Source organism: Akebia trifoliata, chromosome 11, assembly GCF_017979445.1.
Source record: "Akebia trifoliata isolate Shusen 1 chromosome 11, ASM1797944v1, whole genome shotgun sequence".
NCBI lineage: Eukaryota > Viridiplantae > Streptophyta > Magnoliopsida > Ranunculales > Lardizabalaceae > Akebia > Akebia trifoliata.
This window is the reverse complement of record NC_141385.1, coordinates 13249282-13273788: the sequence shown is the minus strand read 5'-3', so window position 1 is coordinate 13273788 and position 24507 is coordinate 13249282. Positions and strand designations below refer to the sequence as shown.

The 24507-nt window shown below is 32.4% G+C and overlaps 1 pseudogene across 1 annotated transcript; it reads right to left on the bottom strand.

Annotated features, from left to right (window-relative positions):
* Positions 1-2061: 2061 nt before the first annotated feature.
* Positions 2062-12864, bottom strand: LOC147390986 (putative trehalose-phosphate phosphatase C; annotated as a pseudogene). The gene is made up of 11 exons (XR_015183183.1): positions 12707-12864; positions 8784-8856; positions 6808-7035; positions 6362-6502; positions 5650-5721; positions 4909-5034; positions 4406-4462; positions 4156-4257; positions 3806-3882; positions 3369-3509; positions 2062-2408 (listed from the first exon to the last, which is right to left on the bottom strand). The product of XR_015183183.1 is annotated as a putative trehalose-phosphate phosphatase C (transcript).
* Between the last annotated feature and the right edge of the window lie 11643 nt (positions 12865-24507).

Here is a 24507-nt window from a genome sequence, read left to right as displayed (position 1 = left end):
AAACTTATAAGCGCTGAATTTAAGTGCTGAAAAAGTTGTTTGTTTAAATGCCGAATCATGTTTGTTACACATTGCTGAAACTGGTAAATTGTCTTTGTTACCCTTACAATCATATTATACATTGTTTGCATGTTTCAAATGCTTATTTATTATCAAACACAATAAAATATATTATTTCTTATAAAATTAAAATACAATTTATTTTTAAATAATAAATAATACTCAAATCTTCAATTTATAAATAATAATTTCTATTTATAAAAGCCCACAAATTTCAAATTAAAAATAATAATGTCATACAAGTCACCAAAATTTGAAATCAACTTTAAAAGAACTTAATTTTGGATGAATAATTTTCGATGGAAATGAAAGATGTGTAATTATAAAAGCACCATATGAATTAATAAGGGTAACTCACACTATAGCCATTTTTTGTTTTGTTTTATATGGGTTAAAGTTTTTGGAATGAGCAAATTTTTAGTGAGGATGGTCTATATGGTCTAGAGATCATCCTCATAAAAAATCAGTCTATTTTGAAACTTCTAACTCGTCAAAAATAGTTTTTTTTATTTATTTTTAAAGGGATAATTTATGGTTCTTGAACTTGTTTTGATAGGGTTAGAAGTTTCAAGATGTGCTGATTTTTTGTGAGGATGATCTCCTCATTGTAGAGATCATCCTCGCCAAAAATCAACTCATTTCAAAACTTTTAACCCATATAAGACAAAATAATTTAGCTATGGTGTGGGTTTATTAATTTGTGGGGTGTTTATATACTTATCCATAGGATATAAGAGGTAATATCCTTTTAAGAATAAGGGCATATTTGTCCATGCTCAAAAAAAACAAAGGGCATACTTGTCCATGTTGAAAAAAGCGAAGTGCTTACCGTTTCAGCACTGTTTTTCAGCATCAAAATAGTGCTGAATTTTTTTCACTTATTTTCAGCAATAAGCGCTGAAAATATAAAGTAAACAAACGCGCTATTTTGACAAAAGTGCTGAATTTAATTTTTTTCAGCAATAAGCGCTGAAAAATAGCGCAAACAAACACCGCCTTAGTTTGGTTTGTTATAAGTAAAAATAGTTGGTGTGTTAATAGAAACTCCCTTTGAGAACGAGGAAGGAATAACAGTTTATTGGAGAGAGAGAGAGAGAGAGAGAGAGAGAGAGAGAGAGGTTGAGAAAAATCTAGAAGGAAGAGAGAGGCTCGTGGCTTTAAAATATCACCTCGAGCTAATTTTTGTTTGTTAGAGTAGTGCCATGTCACATTTTCTTAACCATTGGATTGAAGATAGGAACGGTGAGGATAAGATGTAAACATATAAGTTCACTTTCATGAGTCTACGGGATCCCGTCCCATTATCATTTTTAGTAGTTTATTAGAGAAGATTAAGGTCAAGAGGAGCATGTGATATGTTTGAAAACAAAGTTGTATCCTAATTATTCTTGGAGGGGTATCTTTAAAACATTTAAGAATTGAGGGGGACAACCACGTCCTTGTTAAGGGGGCATACCATTGTTTGTAATCACAAGAGCTCTATCCCCCCCTCCCTGGCTTCGCTGTTGAGGCCTTCAATCATTTTCTTCCATGGTTTTAAAACTCATTTTGACGTCTCATCTTGGACGAGATATCTGATTTATTTGAGTTGTCTCAGAAGAGATTTAAAAAAAAGAAAAAGAAAACCCTTAAAATTAGAATAAATCATGTTTTTGAAACGACTTATCAACTCATCTCGTTGGTGGACTCAGTCTCGGACGAGATTTAAAACCATGCTTGCTTCCTTTTGCTATTTAATTTCATCTAAAGTTATATATTTTATATTTTAAAATTCATTCTATTGTGAGCTTGAGCAACAACAAAAATTTAGGACAAAATGCCAAAAGAAAAAAAAAAAATTTCATTCCCAAGGAAGTGTGTACCTAATCCAAATCTTCTTCTACAATGGTAAGGAACAATAGTATGATTGAAGTAGAAATATGAATCACTTCCAATATATATATAAAAAAAAGATTTAAACAATTTAGTATCCCTAGAGTACTAATCTAAGCAATCAAACAGTTATCAAAGTCTTAATTCTGATTAAAGAAGTTTAAAAACACATAAAAGTATATCTTACAAGACTAATCTATTACAAATGGGAAGCATGGGAAGCATAGATACATAACTTCTCACAAATAACTCCCTCTACTCTCTCTTTCTATAGATATTATGTAAAGGATCAAGAGTTTGATTAAGTATTTAAGTTAGAAAACTAACCTACCATTAGAGGAGTTTCTCCTCCATCTCGCAAGGCGCAACAGGAAGGTCATCACCTCCGATGGGTCTCGCAAAGAGTAAGAAGCCTTGGTCTCTTTTGGGATTGAAGACACAATAATAGGGTAGCCTTGTCTTTTACTTTGCAGAACCTACAAAAACGCACGTGTCGTAAGTTGTAAGATTTTATCTAAAAGGATTCAACAAAGCTTTATCCTAAAGATATGGGGTCGGCCAAACAAATCATGTTCCTCCATTCCACTCTGCCTAGAGCCAAGTGTTATAATAAATGGATACATGTATAAGATTCGACTTGTTCACACTAGATTTGATTTGGATCACAAAATTAAAATCTAAAATGGTAGGCTAATAACAACGTTGTTAGAAGGAGCAAGTTTGAGAAAAACATTGTCATTGAAGCTTGCACAAATAAAATTGTACGATTTTTCTCAAATGGGATTCATAAATAAGATTCAAATTCTTTAAATTAAAAAATAAAAAATGATTTTGGATCTTAGAATTTAAACCTTAAATTGCAGGACAATAAGAACATTGTTAGTAACAAGTTTAAAGCCTATTTGAGATAAAGAGTATTGCCATTGAAACATACACATACACATTGCAAGCTTTTTCATATTTAGATTTGATTCGGATCAAAACATTTAAATTTCAAATGTAGGATAATAGAATATTGTTTGAAGGTGCACCCAATGTGACACCAAATTTTATGTTTGGACTTGAATTAGAGACATTAAAAATGATGAATTGACATCGAATTTTATCTGTAGCCTTCCAAGCTAAAAATGTGGCGTGTTGGGGCTTTAGACCCAATTTCAAATAGTATTGATTACGGCCAGAACAACTTGACGCACTTCGATTTAGAGCCTATAAGAAGTTCGAATAGTACTAGGCCAGAGCATGTTAGGGTGAAATATAGTATTGTGGGGGTAGGAGAGGGCCTACAATTACTAGAATGAGGTGCTAAGGGTTGTCATTGTTAGCTAAGCCTCTACTTGTTCGTTAGATTGTCCCCTTGGACTTTGATAGAACGGAACGTATATAAAATGAAAAAATTGAGAAAAAAATTATCCATCCTAAGTTTAGATTGATACCTTGAATGCATCTTCATCGGTTCGATCATCTCCGATGTACAATGGAACAACATCACTGGAGTTTCCAAACCCTAGTGTGTCAAGTAAATATTCCAGAGCATGACCCTTATCCCACTTAATGGATGGACGTATCTCCATAACCTGTACATGAAATACACACAACAAGCCCCCTGTAAGGATTAAAATCACTAAATAGGACTCTCCTATAAAAACCAGACCCAAATGGTGACCCAATTGAATGGTTCAATACGAAATAACTATTGAGCTGATTTTTTGGATCAGAATTGAAAAAAAAAAAAAAAAATTCAATTAGATGATCCACGGATTAATTTGAAGAATCACAGTTTAAAAAAATTTAGTGAATTTTGTGAGAATGATCTTAAAACATTGCTTCAATCAGATACATAAAACATACAGTGTTGAAGGGATTATCATACCTTTCTCCCTCTAGTTAGGTGAAAGCGAGGGTAATCTTTAAGGATGACTTCACTTGCTCTGATAGAATGGGAAAATCCTACACATAAATCACTAAATTAGGACAATGTTTTAAAGAATTTTCAAGTAAACAAAAAAAAGCATGGAAGAATTAGTAGCATTTTCACCTAAAGCATCTGTTATTTATTTATTATTGACCAAAAATTAATATAAATCAAATTTTAAATTCTAGAATTGCAAGTTCTAAGAATTCATCACCCTGTAAATTGGGATTCTAATAAAATGGTAAATGGTAGATAAACTTAAGATTTGAACCATAAATAAAAATAAAAATAAACGAATAAGTTCTCACCTCTTCATGAACTCGACGGAAGTGTACAGAGACACAGAACGCATTGTTTTCTATCATGACACCATTAATTTTCTTTGTCTTTTCCTCCAACACCTTTATTATCTATAAAATGTGAAATATGGTATATAAGAAGTGATAACATATATGTAAAAGAAACAACGATAATAAATGGATAAATAAAATAAGCAAATCAATGAGGTACATTTTAAGTAATTAAATGAGTAAAATTAAATTGTTGTATGTGAACTACCTCTTGAATTGCTGGTAAGAACTCTTTGGCTGGTTGAAAGAGCACACCTTCATTTCCCTACAGTATGGCAAACATATCATTATAAGATCCTTGAAACCAGAAAGAGAATTGTATACATCAAGTTTGAAAATTTAAAATTTATATTTAATGGCTTATATTCTATAAATTAAAGGTGAAACATTGGGTCACTTGGAGTGGATATTTGGAGGCCAAGTGAGATGTAAGGATGTTGAGTAGGAGAGGTGATCCATATAGACTATCGTTTGTATCTGTTGTAAAAGAAAAAAAAGGAGGAGAAGATTTTATATACAAAGAGGATCACGAGGGCATGGAGACGACAATTTGGCTGAATGGGTTGATTAGAGAAATTACAGAACAAGAAAGCTCAAGCATTCCTTCATTTATTTATAATTTATGAAGGGTTTAACCCCTTCCATTAAAAAAAAAAAAAAAACTAAATTATAAGATAGGGGAGTTAATACCAATAACATAGAACCACTAACCTGCTCATCGACTACATTGGTTTGATAGTTGGCATCGACCGTCTTCAAAGGCTTCACTGGTGCCATTATGTCCATCCCATGGCTCCCAGCGTAGTAACAACTGGTTAACTTCACAAACTCAAATACCTGCAAAACAAAATTTTCTTCACTTTATCATGAATAGAAATCCACTTGGAACCATAGTCACAAAATTCTTGGACTTTTTTCAAAAATTCGTAAAATTTTCTGAATAAGGGATTAGCTGATTAAATTGGTTAATTAACGAATTTATTGGCAATATATCAATTAATCTTGGAATATGATAACATTCAAATGTCAAGAACATCATTTTAATCATTTGTATATTCCCTGAAATTCTCCCCATTATTTTTTTACGATTGTTTTTTGAATTTATCCAAATTAATTACCAAAATGAACCCCGGCCAAATAATTACTTAGTCCCAACTTTGTTACTATGCTTGGAATCAAAAGAACCAAACCTGGAACCAATTAAAAAAAGTTGGATGATAAACCAAGCCTGACCCATAACCATAATTGTTAACTATGTTCTATTGGGTCACTCTGAATTCCTCCAGAAACCAATTATTTTGGCCTACTGGATTGATCCAATCCATTGCCACTCAAATGCACACTAATGGTATGCATGGTAGTTGTGTGATAAATAAAATTCCCACATTAATTGTTGTTTGCAATTTTGGGAGGACAAATTTTCTGCTATTATGCTAAATTCATGCTTATTACCTTGTCTCGGCTCCTTCCACTGATGATAGCTGTTGGAAAATAGCGTGCAACTTCGCGCACTGCCGACCGCATCTGCAATTTATATCACTATAATTATTAACCAATAACATAAAAAAATAACCATGAAAGATGAGAGAAGGGTGAGTATGCTTGATGAAATACACACTAACTAATTAATTTTCTTCCATTAATAAAAGAAGGGTCTTGTTAAATACACTTGGAAATTGGATTTTGGTAAAAAAGATATTCTTTATAGGCATTCTCAGTACAAAATCCAATTTCTAAAGTGTAGTTATTGCACTTTAACGTGTGCCCTTAGGGTACAGGTTAACAAAATACATAAAAGAACAATGATAAATTGACTCCCCCTTCTAACAAACTCCCCCCTTTTGGCTGTGCATAGAACCGTAGATTTTTTTCTCGGGATAAACAACTGCACATATTTATAAGAATGTGCAGTTGTGTATCCCGAGGAAAAACCTATGGTTCTATGCATAATCACATGGGGAGAGTTTGCGAGGAGTTTGACTTAGAGGGGAGTTGGAAAATCACGGATCTTAATAAAACAACCTTAAAAAAGATCTAGTAATGGATTTAGAATAATCTATCAATGATAATATATACAAAATAAAATAATATTTTTATCTTTTAAAATTCTTTTGATAGGTAACAAAATGTGTTACTTACGAATATTATTTCATATATTACTTACTGAGTCAGACATGAGTGCTCGATTGGGATCATCTACAATCGGGGAGAGGGTCCCATCGTAATCCAAAAATACAACGATCCTTTTCCCCTTTGCTGCATTCATCATTTGATCAAACATGCTCAATGCTGAAGGGTATTTCTTCTGCATTACCCACACAATTGAAAAATCAATAACCAACAAAAAAACACTAAAAAATTAAAAATTCAAGTGATCGTACTCTGAATCTTTATATAAAATGAAATTTTAACAAGATTACCATCATAATTCCACAAAACTGTTAAAGTCGATCAAGAGTGCACGCGATATTAATTAGGAAAATAATATATAACAAAATTACTCGACAAACTAGTCTATTTAAAAAGATAACGAAATTTCAAATAGATAAAAATAAAAATATCAATCATGAATCATCTACACCTTATCCCAAACAAGTATATAAAACTTACAACCCATGAAGTATAAGCGGAATCCAATGCGCTACATTCATCAATACCGCTATCATCATAATTTCTCATTTGTTGAACATCACAACTGTTGGGAGTCGTCGTCATGCAGATTTGATCATCGTTTTCATCACACTTGGGTTTGGAGATGGCGTCCATGTTTTGTTGATTTGCTCCCAAGCGTGAAAATAATCTCATTGCCATTAAAATCCTCACAGAATTTGATTAAAACTGCAAGCAAAATTGGTTGTTAGCCTCCTTTGATGAAGACCCACATCTCATCACCATTCTATTAAGCAATCAAATGTCAAAATATAATTTTAGAGAATTCAAAATGCCTCCCAAGGGTTTGTTTTAATATTTTTTAGTACAAAAAGTAAAGAGTGTTTTGATCATTGTACAATAAAATCTTTGTCAATATTCTTATTCTTCTATTTTTGAGATTTTTTTTAATATTTTAAACTTTTTTCTAATGATAAACTAATTTGAAAAAAGTTACAAGAAATTCACTTGATGACGTGGATGTGTGTACAAAACCATAGATCTTTTTTCCTTGTGTATCCCGAAGAAAAAGATCTATGGTTCGGTGCACATATGTTGTCAATGAGTGAATTTTGAGTGGCTTTTTTTCGAGTCAAGTTATTGCCACTAATTTTTGGTACAGCTGATTTGATACAATGCAAAACAACTTTAAGGTCTTAGGAACAACTTTAAGCTGAAGGGTTCAAGTCCACTGTATGATCAAATAAGAAAATATTGTCCAGTTTACCCGTCAAAATAAATAAAAAACATTTTTAATGTTTTTTGAAAAAGGACCCCTAGGTTTTTCATCTCCAACATTTAGCCAAAATCCCTAGATTTTCAGTTACAAACCTAGTCATCTTCAAACTCTAGGGTAATTTCCGTTCCCCGTATCAGCAAGCTTAAGATTCCATCATCTTCAACTTTGAAACCTCAATGATGTTGATATGATTTTTGAAAAAAATAAAAACCAATGAAATTTTGAGTTGAAAAATCAAGGATTTTCTGTGAGTTTTAAGATGAGGTTTGAAATGTATAAAATGAAGAACTTTAACAGAATTTTTTATAAGAGGTTACAGACAATGATATTTAAGCCACTTTTCATTAATCTACAAGAGAAGAATGAGATCAAGGGGCTTTTAATTGGTTTGAAAACAAGAAGATATCGCAAATATTCACCAAAAAGTGTAGTGGTATGTGTAAATCACCCAATTATTTTAAGTGGTGTTTCAATTTTGTTATATAAATTATTATTTTCATAATAATATAGAAATTATATACAACCTTTAACATCGAGATTTCTAATATTTCTTTTCCACTCATCGCTTACGTATATCTGACGTTATGCGTCAAACGTCGTTTGAGATTACAAGCGTTTTTTATTTTTTTTATTTTTTGTACACCTCTTGTCTAGTTGATGATAAGATCCATGATGTGAAAGGTGTGGTGTTAATGTGCTATTCATTATATACTACAAGTCCTGTGAAGGTGGGCCCAAATTTGTTGTCTTGATGGAATCCCATTAAGACCGCTAGTATCAGAACATGTATGTTGCATATGCATCACCAGAGGTGGGGCCCAGTAATTAGTGAGCCCATTAAAAATAGGCGCACGTCGAAATGAACAAATAATCACCAATCAGACTTAACTACCTAAAAAAAAAAAAATGTCCCCAAAAGCAAGAATGCTAGGTGGCATTTTGAGAAGAGAGAATATCAAAGTTTTGATGCATGGTTTTTCAACTAACAAATTTTGGGGTCTGTTTGGCTACAAATTTTTGCCTGCCCCGGAGTCAGCAGGTTGAGTAGATCCAACTCAACAAGTTTCAGAACCAAATATATTAACAGTACCTTAACAGAATCGAAATTGGAATCCTAGGATTGAACAGAGCTCAAACATCTATGCACAGAGCTATTTTACTAAGTTACAAAGTGTTGTACAGAGTCACTTATACGTACCTCAGTACTTGGATTATAGAGTCTTCTCCTATCCAGCCAACCAATCAACTAATAACCGTCTGTACTTCTTAGCCTGCAATCAAAGAAGACTTAGACTAAGAAGAGCTTTCGCTATATAAAGTTTCAGGAACACAAGAGATAAAAATGAACACGGGATGCACATGCAGCATCATGACACGAATGACTACGACACGTGTCTGTGACAAGCTTTTTGAATTACTTTTATCCTCTTTCAACCTTGGCTCACGAATTGATGCGAGAAAACGATAGGCTAAATAAATAATAAGAAAATTATTTGGTCGATTTTCACAGGCCTCCACATTTTGATAAATATTTGAGTTATCGTGTTGTTTTTGCAAATTGATGACATACCCCCTTGACCTTGGTCTATTCTTATATAATGATTGAAAATGATCTCAATTTTAACAATTTTTACCCAGATTTGTAACTTTTGAGATTCTATCTCCTTCGGCCTTAAACCATCAAAGAATAAAATAAAAATTTTGAAAAATAAAACAGGATGAATTTTTAACTTGATTTTTCTCTCCCAAATCCCTAATCTAAGAGATCTTTTGTTCGTTTTGACTTTAAATCTAAAATTATATCTCCTTCAACCTCCAAACTATAAAAAGAAGATTAACATTTTTGAAAAATGGAAGAAAACGAATTTTTCAAAAAGAAAAATCAAGGAATTTTTTAAAATAATTAAAGACAATGAAAACAAAATTACATGGATTGAAGTAAAATTGAATAACTTCAAATAAAATATCAAAATTAAAGATGATTCATTTTGGGGAGAAGATTACTAAGGGGTTATTATTATTAAAAAAATAATAATAATATTAGAGGTTGAAGATGAGGGCATTTAAGTAATTATCTCAAAAAGACCTTAAGTCAAGGGGCATTTCATATATTTGAAAACACAGGGATATATCTAATATTCACCTAAACATTGAGGGGGCATGCCTAAATCCCCCAATAAGAAATTATTTTTGTCACTGGAGACGAAAGGTAGAGTTAAAAAAGAACAAATGCCACGTGTTGCTGAAAGCGACCGTCATCCAGAAACTTGGACCTCCTACAATCGTAGGGACGACACATGGCACACGCTTTACAAACCGAATAAACATATTAACGTCTTCGTCTCTTTTACTTCCTTCAGTCTTCAACAAACTACCTAGAAAAAGTTTATTAAACCTGTTGAATGGTCTTTCTGTCGGTGGTGGGCCTTACGCTTACTAACAAGGCATACATGAATAATTAAATTATTCATAAAATCAGATTTTTTAAAAAATAAATAAAATATAGAGACAATAAAATACAAACAAAAAACATATTTTTACCTTTTTAATTATTTTTTACATATAAGTGGGGTTAGGATGGACCGTGGATTGAATCCAAATTGGATCATATCAAATGGGATGAACAAAACTTAATTTTTTTTAAAGCATAGGAATGCATAATCTATTCTCGGGATGTAAATGGATCAGACTAGACTCAAAATCAGATCCATGTTCTAAGCTTTGAATCTAAATAACAAATGTGAAGGAGCGTAAATTATATTACATATTGTTTCAATAATAAAGTTTCACCCGATTCAGACCCAATTAAAATATTATTGAATTGGATTTAGATCCTAATGTTGAGAATCGATCAAAATCCAATTTGATTCAATTTGAACTTGGCCGGATTTGGACCTAACCCATTATAGCCTAATTGAAGGAGTCAATTTGCAGTGACTTTGAATCAAAATTCACCTTTACCAACCAATTACTAAGTACTAGCCCAATATCTTCTAAAAAACACCAATATGTCGTACTATTTGCTCTACTTTCCTAGTGTGTATTTTATTATATAACATGTATACTTTCCTATATATTACCAGATTGGATTCCTAATGGATGTGAAGATCTTCAATACAACTTATTTCCTTGAGAAAACCTCACTCTCCCGACCATCCCTCTCAAAAGCAAATAAAAAAAAGAATATTTGACCTCACATCCCACATCATGACATGAAAGTGAATCATAAATTCTTCTTCCTCAAGATACGAGTAAAAAGTATTTATGGTTCGTATCCACTTTTCCTTTAAGATGTGTGATATGAGGTCTAATCTTTAGGTCATTCCAGCACCACTCATGAATAAAGAAAAAAAAACAAATTTTTTTTTGTTGTTGACATTTTTTTATCTCTAATTAAATATAGACAAACATTTTCCAAGAAGATTAATTGCTCAAGACATTTTTTCTAGAAAATATATTTCAAAAATAAATATTTTCTCTCTAATCACCTATCCCCTTATTACGAATATATATTTTTGGAAACATTCAAGAATGGGGCACTATTTAAAAAATGATAAATTTGAGACAGCTTTTTACCCCAATTGTATCATAATAAATCTTCTATTTAACATAGGATACTCTTAAAGCAAGAAAATAACACTATTTGATGTTTATTTTATTCTTGAAAAATAATTACCAACCACTATTATGAAGGAAAAATAGTCAATTTCACTGGGAGGTATAAAATTAATTACTTTCTTGTCGTATAAGAGGTTACCCGTTATATGGAAACCTCTTATCCAAACAAGCCCCCCAACGTCCTTGAGGTAAGTGTCGTTATAACCTAAGGCGAGAGCCCAGATTTCTCCAAAATTTCTGACTCGCATGGCCCACCAAATTCAAATGTGTGGACCACCTTCAAATAGTGAGATTTCGAGAATTTAAAATCTCCTGGTAAAATGAAGACGTCGGTGGGCCCACTAGATGTTGACCGTTGGATTGCATGCAAAGTGTACGGCTTTTAACTCAGTTGCTGTTTTTTTTCTTTTTTTTCTTTATTAAAAGAGAGAAGATTAGAGGTTGAGGCTTGAGATGAGATGATTAGTGCCTACAGATTCTCAACAGTTTACATATTACCAGAAAGCTAATAAGGATGCCAATGGATCAGATCAGATCCAAAATCCGACCCGATGACTTCAGATCTGAAGACGGATTTGGATTCTGATGAGGATCTGATCCGATTAAACTATGGGTCAGTTCTAGACTAACCAATTCCAGATTTTATATATAAATTTTTTTCAGATTTTTCTATATCAAATCCGGTTTGATCCGATCCAAACCCTACCCATTGACAACCCGAATCTGACCCATAGGAGAAAAGTCCGAAATAAGATTCTACTGTAGAGAATCTCGAGGAAACTTCTATGGAGTGACATTAGAGTTGTTTGTGCTCCTTGGCTAATGGCAACACTTCGTGGACCGAAAAGAAATGCATGCACAAGCGAAGAAAAAGGAGAGAAAATCGCATTTGAAAATAACAATAAAGATTTTATTAATTTTTTTATTTCCAAAAATACTCCTCAAAGAACAAAATATTACGAGGGTTCTCATTAATCGATCGCTTCGTGCCTTTCATTTTCTCCTCCTCAGAAGGGGAAAAAACGAACATCAACCGTTTTCCCTCTCTCTCTCGCTCGCTCTAACTTGCTCCAAAAAATAAAAATGGCGGTAAAATAGAGCCATTCGATTTAAAGAATCTTCGATTGAAGTTGCTAACATGCGCCAAAAATGTAAAAAAAAAAAAAAAAAGGATCTCGTCTGAGAAGAAGCAAAGAGACTGATCTTTAATTTCGACTCACGAAAACTTAAAAAATAAAATCAGATTAAATGCTTCTAAATCTCAGATTTTAATCAAGAAAACTATTAGAAAATAAGCTTAAAAAGACAGAATCTAAGTAGAAAATAAATCAAAATAGGATTTTTTGTTTTATTATAAAATAAAATAAAAAAAATCCATGAAGCATTAACAGACCTAAGAGTTTAAGAGACGATCGAAGAGAAGAGAAGAGAAGAACAGAATGATCTAATGCAATAGTTTATAAAAGAGAAAAATAAATCGAAGTGAGAAAAAGGATAGATTACCGATCTTTGTTGTTGCTTTTGAGAAATCTGGCTTTGAATCTTTGTCTCCAGCAGTAACAGAGCTTGAAAAGGAGAAAACGAGCTCTAAACAGGAGAAGAAGAAGAGAGAAAGAGGAGAGGTGGAGAATAGAGAAAAAATCGTAACGGGTTGAGAGGGTTATTTACTTATTTATACATATACATATGGAGAGAGAGAGAGAGAGAGGGAGAGATGTGGGGCCTTTTCACAGGACTCCTGTGGTTAAACTTTAAAAAATAATAATAAAAAAATTACTAAAGTTAAGTTAAATGACCAAAATAACCTTCATCAATTTAAATTACTAATTACTTGTAATAACGTCCTTACCATTTTCTTTTAATATAAAAAGAAGTTTTTCTTTTTTTTATGTCAAAAAGTGGTAGTTATTAGTGAAATTTGTTTTTATCTTACTTTTTTATAATTATTTATTATATTGTGAAATTGAAGACTTTAAAAAAAAAAAAAAAATTTAATAAGTGAGTTACTACTAATTTTTCCTTGGATATTCATTTGATATTTTCTCAAGACAATGTTACACGTACTACTTTTACGACAAACATCATCCTAGTATTCTGGGTAGTGTTCCACGTTGCGATATGAAGATCAATAGTCTCACAATAAACGTCATCTTAGTAGAATGGAAAATGTTCCACATTGTGATGATAAGAAGATCAAGGATTATATTAATCTCATAATCAATGATTGATGTAATCTTAACGTTACGACGGTTTGCTATGAAAATTGAACACTTGTCTCCTGACATTTTCTCACAAAAGATCATTCAAAGGTTCATATTAATCTTATAAATTTGCTAAGTGTCACTAATTGTAAGATAATATGATGCGTCAGATATATTGTATCATTATCAATGTATCTGATCACAAAGGAAGGTAACGAGGAAAATAATATATATAACAATATCATTTAGGATATTTTACATTAAGAATATTAATAAAGTAAAATATTTATATATTATGCTAGTTTTCATATATTAGTTGATGTAATATCTATAAATACCCTATTAGGATTCATGTAATATTCATCCAAAAAATTATCAATAAAATTCAGGTTTTTTTATGATGTCAAAGCTCAAGCTCCACTGAGCACATAAATCTTGGTGCACCGTTCTTTGACGATGACACTATCGTCACCGTTGAACCTAAATCATTTTATTCCCGTTATTAGTATTTTTTCAATAAAAATACCTTATTTTTTTAACCATTCACAATCTTGATTTTCATTTTATCAATAATCTCTTCAATGAGAGTTTTTGTATTTAAACCGCAGGATTTGTATTTGTATGCTTATGGGAGAGATCATGATAGACCTGATCTAATGGACCACCGGCTCCAATAGACTCAAACATGAGCGAGATGTGACAATGATGGACTTCATAAATAGATAATGACCACCATTAAACTTGATTGGACGTTTGTGGATATCCATCATTAAGTATTTCATGAGATCAAGAAGAGTTATTCAATTAAACCAATTGAATACTCTTTCTTCAAAAGACCATGCAATTGTCGTAGCATCAATTTTTTTTTTTGATTGATTGATGCATCATATTCTCTTACGCTAACTTTAACTTTCAGGATAAGTCAGAGGTTGTAAACTCGTTAACATATGGATCAAGTGATAAGCTAGCGTGGAAAGCGTTACACGAATACTTGACACAATTTTAAGATGTTGAGTCCTTTAATTAAAGTTTTTTCAAAAAAACAATTCGCCCACCGATCGAACAAGTTTAACAGTCCTTTTAGCAATGTTAACTAAATCACATAATTTTTTTCTCTTCTATTCTAGATAGGTAATCTACGATAGACATTAAAATATTTAATATTAAAGATTCTAAAATTCTTATAAACAATAATAGAAATTCAATGACACTTTGGTAAAGTATAAAACAAAAGGCTAATCAAAATAAGTCATCATCAGGTAATTTTCTTTGCTTATAAACTAGAGCTTAGTGGACTAATCAAGGTCTTAATGAATATTTGGTCAAAATTTAGTGGTGTTCCAAATCGACTGACATTGAAGAATTGAACAGATAAATAAGAATTAGGGCTAAATTTCATATTGAATCCAAAGTTAACTAATTATCTTCGAAATAAGTATTGGACATTTTAGGGTAAAGTGAAATCATGTTTCATGCTATGCATGAACAAATCAAATTAGGGAATGTCTCCTGTAACTTACCAAATAGAAGTAAAACAAAAATGGAAAAAAATACATGAAAAATCTTTATAAAAAAAATGAAAATTGATAAATTACACATAATTAGAAGGTTAATTTAGGTATTTAACCATTGAAATTGGAAGAGTACAATTCTCATTAATGATGAATTAATTACATTTAAGGCCATTTATTGAGGTAATTACTTATTTAGAAAGTAAAAGATTCCCCAATTGAGCAATCATTAACTTAGGTTTCTCCGTCTTTTTGCATATAGCAAAGATGCCTGAACAACGAGGCTGCCTGCCTTAACAAAGAAAATTTGATTCTTAAGGGTATTTCAGTCATTTTACAAGAATAGAAGTAGGGTTTCTTTTGAAGTTTTGTGTGAACCGTGAACGTGGATATTTCCATCGGTCAATGAAACCTTTTCAGGTGTGAAGCGAGAGTTTGGCCGTTTGCCGTTAATTTCTGACGTCGTGTACCGACCCAACCCTGTTTTAACCGTCTTTGACGTTAACGGCGACTAACGGTTTGAGTGTTATTGGTTTCCGTTACTCACTAGTTTTGGTATGCTTGAGATATAAAGAGCCCTTGATGATTAAGGGCTACTGGTTACTTTTTTTTATAAAAAAAATCTAAATACGGAGGCCTTATTAATTTTAGAATAATTTATTAACACCCCTACAAAATTGGTGATATTATTAGTTTTTTATACTGAAAAATGCAAGATTAGGTTTAGCCCTTTTAATTAAAATCTAATGTCATTTTTTTTTTTGATTGATTTTTGATGATTTAATGGTGGAATTATTTTATTTTATTTTTTAAAATGTCTTTAAAATTTTAAAGTACTAAATTAAAATTTTACCACTAAATCATAGACACAACTCAACATTAACTCTCGCTTAAGGGATAAACCTAATCTTGCACTTTGCAAGGGTGTAAAACTAATATCATCAATTTAATAAGGGTATTATTAAATTACCTTTAATTTTCTTCATGATTTGTAAACTATTTACAACCATCTCAAAATATCATAATCTCTCTGTCACCTTTAAAAAAATTGTGCTTACAATGCTCTCATTGGAGAAAAAAAAAAAAAATTCCAAAATCGTTCTTGGATTCTCCCAATTTTAATCTTTTTTAAACTCTCGGACAACATTAAAAATAGACTTGCATAGAAAACATAGCGAAGAGGATGAAGAGAGAAACAACACAAGACATTTGACGACTAGGCTCACCAACTTTAGAAAGTCATTCCACTAATGTAACGACATTGTAACATCATTATTTCTTAAAGTATTGATTGGAGACTTATTACCCTCTTTTCTTGTACCTTGGAAAAAACTTAGCGATTTCCTAATTTTTACCAGAGACTTACCACCTCTATTCGAATATCTCTTAGTAATTTATTAGGTTTTATAGGGACTTGTCGTCCTTTTCACACGGTGCTCTTTGCCAATTTCCAACATGCTTAGGGATTAATTACCAATTTTCTTACAAAGACAATGCATTAATGCACGTATAATAATATCCATTTCGGTAAAAATAAATAATTACCAAAATGAGTATACAACCCCTTTGATAAATATATATACATATATATTGATAAATATTTTAAAAACACAGTTGGATCAATAATATTTGCAAATTACATGACCATTTTGGTAAAATTCCAATATTTTTGGGTTACAAGTCAAGTTCCTTAGACCATTCTATTAATAAGGTCATACAAGAAGTTTCTCTCTAATCGTCAAGTCAAAGAAATTGACAAAGGAACACTCAAAAACCAAGTTACATCTGAATGATTCTCCCATCTGATTGGAATGAAATATTAGAATAGTTCCAAATTGACTTGACTTAATTTGCAGTCATACAATGTTTTGAAGTTTGAGTTCAGGGAAGCTTCTTTTATTATTATTTATTTATTTTGCTTTCAAAATGTTTATATATTATCAATTTACAAGTTATTTAATTTTTTTATATTTCTTTGGGGGATTTAAATATATGAGAAGAGCGCATCTTCTACGGTGCTTTTTCCTAGAATAATCATTTTTTGACGCCTCTTGACCTGGCATGTGCTAGAACAAAAGATTTTTCCTCGGGATACACAATTGCACATATTTATGATGATGTGCAATTGTGTATCCCGAGGGAAAATCTATATATGATTCTAGCACATACTTAGAGGGGTGTAAGAAAATCACGACTCTTTAAACCTCATCAAAGGATTTTCATGAAAATGAAAAAACATTGAACTCTAAATTTTCAGCGAAAGGAATTAAAGTCTCTATGACGTGGCACTCTCTCGTTGAAATGTAATCCAATGGACTATAAGAAGAAAAAAAACACTACAGAGGATTCGCTTTTATATTTGAGGTTCTCCTATAATTCAAGCTAATGATATGACCCCTTAACCTTGGTCTTCTTTTATAAACTAATGAAGCATAACCTAAATGCCCTTTCCATCAACCTCTACCTAAAAACCTAATTTTTCTCTAAAAAATGTCATCTATAAGCTCTTCTACCTTCAATAAATTTCTTTTAATTTATTTATCCTCGACTTTAATTCATCATTTTTAACCTTGCCTCGACTCCTTTGTAGAAAATCCTTGATTTTTCTAACAAAAAAAATGTATCATTTTCTACTTCATTCCAAGAGCTTGAAAGTTGAGGTGGATAAAATCTTAAGGTAGAAGATGAGGAAATTTTTTTTGCCCAAGGTTGAAATAGGGGCATGGTTCAAAATCTTGTTTCGTTACGATATATTTCATCAAAATATTTCTATTTTTTAATATTCCGAGATGAAATTGAAACAAATGTAGTTTTTAGTGATATTTCCCATATACATAGCAGAACAAAGAGAGAGAGAAAGAAATCTTGATACTTGGATTGTCGAAGTAACGATAGAGGTTAATCTTCTTCTTCTTTGCGTTTGCGATTTTTTTCCTTTGAGGCTGCAAAATTTTTATCATTAAAAACCCAAAGTTTCGGTCCATATCCTCTTGACCTTGGTCTTTTATTAAAGACTTGGTCATTTAGACAAGGCCCTCATGCTTTATCAAATATTTTAGACACCAATGTTGTATTTTCGAAGTGATGACATGCCCCTTGACCATGGTCTCCTGTGAAATACCTTATTTAAATGTAAATTCAAAATTTCGAATTCTTCAAACTATTTCGATATCATTTCAATTTTTGCAAAAATTTAAACATCAATTGAAAACGAGATTTTGAACCATGAATAGGGGTGTCAGTTAATAATTGGAAATCAAAATTCGAGTCTAAATTCATATCCGAAAAAATTGAATATTATCTGAAAATTTTGATTTCAAATTTGAATTTAGATAATTTTAAGTATTTGAATGCTTATCAAATTCGGATTTGGATATTGACATACCGAATCTGATAATATCCAATCCGAATATAAAATAAATATATCTAATTTTATTAATCTATTATTAAAAAGACTTGAATATAAGTTTTTCCCTTTTTAAAGTTCTCTTCTTTTTCCATTGTTATACGACTCAGACTCCACTAGGGCTCTAGGCTTGCAAGCATGGGAGAACTATGATGATGCGACCAAGGGAAAATTCCTTGTGAAAAATGAAGCAACAAAGAGAACGAACAATCGCACACTAAACATAATGATTTACGTGGTTCAACAGTATGCTTAAGTCCACAGATCATATCAAGAATCCAAGCACATTATTATTTTTTTTCAAGTTTTACGGCCCTAGAGATCTATGGCAAAATCAAGAATAGAGAAAACATGTCCTTAAGAAAATAGTACATAATGGCCCTTTGAAACCCTAAAAAATATTCCCTGGAGCCCTTCGGCAGGGACGAGCTGCCCCTTGCACCCTCGTAGCTCAGCGTATCCCCAACAAAATACGAGACATTTATATAACACTTTATTGAGGTGACGACTATCCACCATTCCATTCTAGGTAGGCCTCTATCTCTAACCACTATTTAGAAAATCCTTGATTTTTCTCTCAATTCCCATTGTCTTGAAACTCTTAGACTTCCATGACCTTCTACTTCCCCCTAAAAATTTGTCTAGCAAGAGGTTTGTAAGTTGGAGTATAAGAAAATCAAGATTTTTTGACATAAGTTAAAGATGAGGGTTTTATTGATACATATTGAAGAAGAATGGAGAAAAATCGAGATTTCTTTTTTAATTTATACAAACTATTTGAATCTAAATTGTATATTATTAAATATTTGGCGACATGGTCGAATAAGAATATTGATTTTGATTATATGTTGAGTTTCGCATTCAAATTTGAATATCGACATTTTTTTTTTTTTAGATTCAAATTTGGATATAGGCATATTTGATTCGATTAGCATCCGTTGACAGGCCTCGATTGAAAGGAAATTGATTTTGGGAATAAAAATCACATATTTTTTACAACAGGTTGAACACAAGGGTATTTAGGTCATTCTCTAATTAATCTATAAGGTAATGAGGTTAAGAACGTGTTTTGACTCTTGAGTTAGAAAACACATAGGATATGTCAAATATTCAAAATAATACGTAGAGGAAGGAGTTAAAAAACATAGAGGGTATCTCTCAAATATTCACCAATATGTACACAGGTAAGTCTAAATCATTCTAGACAGAGTTAACAAGATTGAATTTCGGGTTTGTAGACATGTGATTTCGTCATTACGATGATCACATCTACTAATATTAGGAGTCGCCACCATTCATATTGTAAGTAGGTGTGAATGGTCACCCGATGTGCATTTTTTGAAAAAAATGACATTTTGGCGTTTAGTGACTCTCGATGGATAAGGTATGGATCAAATCTTTGAGATTCGGGGTAAACGGCTCGATTGGAGAAAAGGGAAGATGTTAGGCACCATTTTCTCCCCACTAAATAGTGATAACCTCAACTCAACTCGATCATTTGATTTAAGAAAATGCGAAAAATAAAGTGCCACGCGTATGCATTTGTACCATAAATAGGGATTTACTTTCGGCTTGATTATAAGATCATCCCATTAAAGGGGATGATCCTTATAAACCTATGCCTTGAGGATCATTCATCCCAAAAATAAAATTAAAGAGAAGGAGGGGGATAATAGAAGAGGGAGGAGGAGAGGGTAGAGAACAAGAGAGGGGGTGGTATATTTTGAACCCATCTTGATGCTTCGATATTTTCTTTTCTTTTCTTTTTTTCCTTCTTCTTCTTTGAATCTTCTTGAGTTCTTAGTGATTTAAGAAAATGTAACTTTTTGTATGATTGAAGGAGTAGAGAAGAGATGATGAGAGAGATGAGTGGAGTATAATAATTTTTTTTGTGAGACTTGTGGGAGAGAATTGGTAGTATTTTTTTAGTAAGAGTGGGAGGAGAGAATTTTTGTAGTAAAAAGTTGGGACTTTTTTGGGAAGAGGATGAGGGTATTTATAGATGTTGAGGAGTTATTCTAAGAATACAATGGGGTAAAATGAAGAGAAGTGATAGAATGGTGTGGGGTTTAAGAGAAAGGTGGGGGTAAATTAGAGATGATTGAAGGGCATTTGTGTAAGAAGGGTAAATGAGTTTTTCTACAACCCAAATGGGTTGGATCTTTCAACCCATTTGGGTTGAGTATTAGATGAAATAAAATAAATGAGAGTGGTTGAGAGGATGTGATTGTGTAAGAGAGTAATTAATTGGTGAAGTGAGTTGAGGGGATGTGTTTTTAATTAAAGAAGGGTTGTTTAAGAAGGTGGTTGATGATATTTTGGGACGGTGTAGGAGATGATGCTATGTGTCAAAAGGGATGGAGATGAAGGGTTGAGATGGGTTGATGGGAGAGGTTGAATGTTTGACTTGAGAAGATGGGTATAGATTTAGGTTGTAGATGTGAGTTTTGTAATGAATGATGATGGTAGATTAGGATGAGGTATAGGTTAGGGGTGTGGGTAGATTATATTTTTTTAGAGAAAATGTGATGGATTGATGTGGGTAGATTAGGGGAGGTATAGGTTAGGGGTGTGGGTAGATGTGTTTGATTTGAGAGAAAAGGTGATGGGTTGATGTATGGGTAGATGAAATTTAAAGAAAATTAATGGGGTAGGTAGTTGGATGAGGGAGGTGAGATGGGGTGATGACATGTGTCATATTTGATTATCAATATGGTGATTGGTTGATGTGGGTTGGATATGGATTTGGGCTTAGGGGTTTTGGAATGTTTTGGGCTTGGGTTATGAAATGGTTTTGGGTTTTAGGAATTGGTTGGGGATTATTTTGGGATGGGTTTTGAGGGTATAAGTTGGTTTTAGATTTTAGGTGATGTGGGATTGATTTTAGGTTAGGAGTAAGGTGAGAAATTGATTTAGGAAAGTGTTGAGGGCTTGTGGGCCTTAGGTGGGCCTAGGATTTTTGCGGATTCGGAGGCGGAGCGGTAGTAGTAGAGAAGGGGTAGGCATCCTAAGTGTCACATTTTGTAATTTATTAATTTTTTTGAGATTTTTGAATTTATTGAATTAATCAAAATGCCACGTGTTGGCAAATCGGGCTTTTTAGGCCCGTTGGTGAATTTTATCGAAAATTTGGCATTTTTGATTTTGGAAGCGGAGCGGTGAATATTGGAAAAGCGTAAGGTAGGCCGAGTTCTTTGGTGGACCCCCTAGACTCTTAGGGGGTCTTAAGGGCCTTGATTCAATCAAAATGTCATATTTCGATTGATTTGAGCTTTTAAGGCCCGTTGGAAATTTTTATTGAAAAATCTGTTTTTTGGGCCCTTTCAAGTAAGGGCCCGTTCAAATTGGGCAATCTACAGGGTTGATTCTACCCTAAAAGTTGTTTGAACCAATTGGTTGAGTCAACTAAAAAACTCAATTGAGTCACCTTAGACGCACATTGGGTCGATTAGAAACTTGACTAACTAATGTGATTTTATCGTCTTTCCTCTTCACCCTTTCAACTTTATTTTCTTTGCTCTGATCCCTCATTATTTTCACTAATACCATTCTAACTTTAATATATTTCCTCTTTTATCTCTTTAACTTACGACAATTGGTCTCACTCTAGCTATAGTAAAGTGGGATCTACTCATTACGTGAAAACTAAAAATGTTGACAAGAAAATTCAATGGGCCAAAACCCAAAAAATTTAGCAATCGAATTTTGATAGTCCATGGCTGTTGAAATGTTTGATATTTCCCAAATCGACAACTTAAAGCCATCGAATTTCTCTCATTCTCCATTAATTTGATTGTTTCGATCTGTTGAAAAAAAAAATTGACAATAAAAAATTCAACGCCTTGATCCGTCAAATATAGGCCTTTTCACGTTGTGACTCTACCCTCACTTTATTGTCTTTCTTCTTCACCTTCTTCAACTTTATTTTCTTTTCTCTCTTCCCTTTTTAAATAATATTCCTCTAATTTTATTATCTTTCCTCTTTCACCCCTTTATCCCTATAGGGGAAATCCTTGTCACAAGCACACACAAACTCTAATAAGTATATAATTGTTATCTTTAGCATATGAAAACTTTTTAAATAATTAATGACTTTAACACAAATTTATTTGACTTGCAAATCATCAAGTAGACTCAGTCTTTAAAATGCCATAGCTTCTAGGGTTTGGTTTGTACTAAAATTTATAATATTAGGAAGCTATTATCAAGATCTTAACAACTCAATCCTTGAATGCTTATGTTCAAATATGAAAAATACTTCCAACAACTTCATTAGAAAAAGAAAAAAAAAATCTTAAAATGTAAGTTAAAATAATATAATTATTTATCTATCAATCTCTCTCTCTTGACATCTTTGATTTTCCTCCACACCATTTTTGGATGTGACTAGCCTACAGTAGCACATTCCAACCCCACAATTTTTATTATTATTGTGTAATAAGGTAAGTCAAGAGTTCACCCAATTTAAAACACATGCCTACTCAAAGAGAGCGAACCCTGTCGCTTGTTTTACTCTCAATATTTTACCTATCAATATTTCATCTCTATGAAATTATCAAAAATGTATACAAAATCATTGGACCATTTAATTTCCCCATAAGAATATGCTCCATCCCAGGGAACAATTTAACTAATCATTACTAGATCCAAGTTGGGGAGAGTTCAATTTTGGAGACCCACGGGGACAACACATTCCTATTGTCCAAGTGAATTGAATTCCATCCGAAATTATAATAATAAAAAAAAAAAAAAATACTCACGTCATACATGTTAGGATGTCTATTAATATATATACGTGGACCAATGGAAATGAATGGCCTTGGTGCAATCTTTAAAATGTTAAAGCCTTCGAAACGACACTACACTAAAGATGCAGTAGAGCTCAGTCCTAAGTCCTAACCAACAAATGTAAGCCCAAAAATGGAAAGCGAAAAAGTCATATTGGACCAGTAGCAAACGTGGGGTCTCGATTAGGGGGGCTGAAACCAAACAATCTGACGTAGGTAAGAGCTGGCAATTGCAGTAAATAGTCACTGGTCAGGATATGCGGGTTAGCTAGGTTTGGCACATGAATGAGAAAGAAATGAATTCTTTTTTTAATATTTTTATGTAAAATAATTTTTATTATTTAAAAATTCTATTAATAAGTTAAAAAGGAAAAAGAAGTGCAATGAACCCTACTTGTACTTTTTTGAAAGACAGGGAACTATATTTATTAGAACACATTAGGGATGAAAGTCTTCACTAAGGTTCCATATTAAGGACTTTAGGTCTCACTTTGTATTCTTGTATTATTGGGTTTCATGTAATGTAAACATGTTGACTATAAATCAATCACGTGGTTTAAATTTATTTCTTTCTATATGATTAATCAAGTTTTGATCAATATTTAAATCGTATGGTCTATTTGAGCTTTATGTGTTCACATGTGGAGGGTTTGGGATCAAGGGCAGAGCCAGGATTTTCTTCTAGGGGGGCAAACTATATTTAATTGTAAGATTCACAAACTTGAAGATGACTTTTTTTTAAGGAGAATTTAGGAGTTTTTTAGAATCGTAATAATCTGACTCCTACACGTGACATACTCAAAATACTCTCCTGACGTGGTATGTGCTAGAACCATAATTTTGTGCCTCGGAATACATATGTGCACATCCTTATAAAATATGTGTAGTTGTGCATTCCGAAGAAATAAGATAAATGGTTCTAACACATGCCACATCGAGATAATATGGTTAAGTATGCCACAAGGGGGAGTCAGAAAATCATTAGCTTTTCTTTTTTTTATTAGAAGTCAAAGAAAATGGCATTGACGTGGTATTTATTTTGGCCTTGATCCAAGATTACAATATTGGATAGCTACCCAACTTCTACCTACCTCCCAAATTTAAAATAAAAATTCAAAAGTGAAAAATAAATTTTTATAGATTTTTTTTTTTCAAAATTCTTAGAATTTTATCCTCTACAACTCCGTAGCATCGGATCCTATTTTTGGATTCCACAAGGTGAGTCCAAGTACCTACTAACTTAGTAAGGCTAGTGGGAATAAAAAAGAAGAGTCGTATTGGAGTGACCTCAAGATTGGAGCTTGTGGAGGATAATTTTGTGACGCATAAGAGCGTGACACGTGACATCATTTTTCGATTCAATAAGTACCAACTGTTTGAGGTACCGAGTCCGACGAAT